We start from the raw sequence: 2,432 nt of genomic DNA, 5'->3' as shown, positions 1-2,432 counted from the left end.
TCTATGATGTCTGGTAAATGTCAAAGAAAACCCTGCAGTGTGTTGAATACTGAGATCAGCAGTTATATGTAGTCATTGTTTACTCTTGGCTATACTGTTTTATTTACTTTAACATTTCTTTAAGATTTAACTTAAAACATTAAAATAGGCCAAGTGCAATCCAGGCCTCTTAATTCAGACCTTTTGGAACTTGCTGGGCATACTGCTGAGTATCTGCAATTCTGTCCCAGTGAGAGAAAAAATAAGATCCAAGGAGAGGTCTTACTGCTGGGAAGTTTTAAATGTAATTGTTAAAAACAACTGACTTTAAGTTATGATCTATTAGTGTATATCGACTACCTGTAATGTATATTCAAAATTTTTTCTTTTTTTTTTTTTTTAGCAGTGAGGAAGGAGTTCAGTAGTTGAGTGACTTGGGAATGGCTTAAATTTTTTCTGAATATCAGAGAAACATGAATTTAAAATTTTGTTATTAACAAATTAACTCACTATCTTAGAAGTGTTGTAATTAGAATTTTGCTCATTCAGGAAACAACGGGTGATCTTTGCCCAGTGTATCTTAATTATTATTGTGTGGTACATCATCCCAAAATTTAGCAGCTTAACCACAAACATGTATGGTCACCCACAGTTTCTGAGTCAGGAATCCAGGAGCATCTTAGCTGGGTGGTTCTGGTTTGAGGTATCATCAGGTTGCCGTGAAACTCAGCCAGGGCCACATCATTGAAGGCTTGATTAAGGCTGGAGGAGCAACTTCTAAAATGACTCGCTCCACTGGAGGGACTCAGTTTTTCACTATATGGGTGTCTCTCCATGGCTACCTGGGTGCCAAGTGGTGTCTGGCTACCCTCAGAGCAAGTGATCTACGAGAGTCAGTAGAAGCCATATTCTTGTATGACCCATCTCCAGAAGCAACATACTATTTATTTCTGCCATATTCTCTTGGTCACACAGCAACCACTGTACCATCCTGCTACAGTATGGAAAGGGAATACACAAGGATATAATTAGCAGGAGGTGGGGGTCAATGTGGACCTCCTACAACATTATGCTTAGAGAAAATGTTAGGTTTTGTTGACAACCAAGGCAAGGTAGTTGGAACGCTTCTGTTACTCTCTGAACGTTTAGTTTCCTAAGTGAGGGTTAGAAAACACCAATTTACCATTCAGAGTATAAAATAGGAAGTGGGCTTAAAAGTTCTTCTAATGACTGAGTTTGGCCAGGTTGGAGCATACAGTAATCTGTCTCGGAGGTAGTGCTTTTCTAGCTAGGTGATTTGAACATTCCTGAGTTGGGTACTGCAGTAGTAAGGAGTGGTGAGCCTGTAAGAATTTTCAGGGAGTAAATCGTAGCAGAGGGTCCTGAATTGGATTTCCCCTATAAGGCTATACCATAGAAATTTAGTCCTAGTTTATGATACAACCAAGTAACAGACACGGGAAAAAAGGGCTTGAGTCAGATTTTTAAATATAGGTGTAATTATCTTGATAGAATATTGAGGAATGTGAAGTCAAAATCTGTTACTGGGATAGAAATTCTCAACCTTTCCAATTTTCTAAAACACCTGATTTCTTAAGTAAAAAAAAAAAAAATGTTTAAGATCAAAGTTTACTCCAGGAATAGTTGGGAGCATAAAGTTATTATGAAGCAGTCACTACTTAAATAGTATAGAATTTACTTTTTTTTTTTTTTAATCTCTACAGCCAACGTGGGACTTGAATTTACAACCCCCAAGATCCAAGAGTTGCATGCCCTACCAAGTGAGCCAGCCTGGCACCCTCAGCATAGGATTTAAATCTCGAAGAATTAATGGCCTGTCTTATTGTCTAATGAAATCTTAAATCCACCATTTGGGAAGCTACCCTATCAGGAGGGAGTATTTTGCAGTTTGTGAACTTTGATACTCCTGATTACTGAAACTAATTTACCACAAAGTTCTCTATAAAGATTTGAACAATCTTTTGAATCATTTGTCACTAGCAATCTCCTACACTATACTAAAACTTAGGTATGACATGCAGGTGAAATTTGAATACACAACTTGAAATAATTTGTATATATAACAATAAAATCTGGTAGGGTGAAGGGCTGTATTATAGCACCCTCAAAGCAGTTTCACAACTTTCTTTGTTCTCACCATCTTCCTGTGTGGAAGTTAACTGCCTTTTGCTGATATAAAAGTTAAAAATTGTTCTACAAATTAATTTTGAGCACCTACTATTGTAAGCTCTTAGGAATATGTGAGTAAGCTAGGCAAATAAAGGCTTGCCTCTACTAAAATAATGAGCAGAGCCTCCAAGGATGTTGACTTTATCTTAACTTTGGAAGGAACTCGGTGGAGACAAATATTCCCTACACTGACTTGCATTCTCATAACATTGATTTGAGTAAAAACAAGAAACCTAATTCCCATAGAAGGGCTGAGACTAAAA

This window comes from Eumetopias jubatus, unplaced genomic scaffold, assembly GCF_037043125.1.
Source record: "Eumetopias jubatus isolate StellerSeaLion01/CBP00866 unplaced genomic scaffold, mEumJub1_p1.0 scaffold_1, whole genome shotgun sequence".
In the NCBI taxonomy this organism is placed as follows: Eukaryota; Metazoa; Chordata; class Mammalia; order Carnivora; family Otariidae; genus Eumetopias; species Eumetopias jubatus.
The sequence above is the reverse complement of the archived record's forward strand: the minus strand, read 5'-3'. Positions refer to the sequence as shown.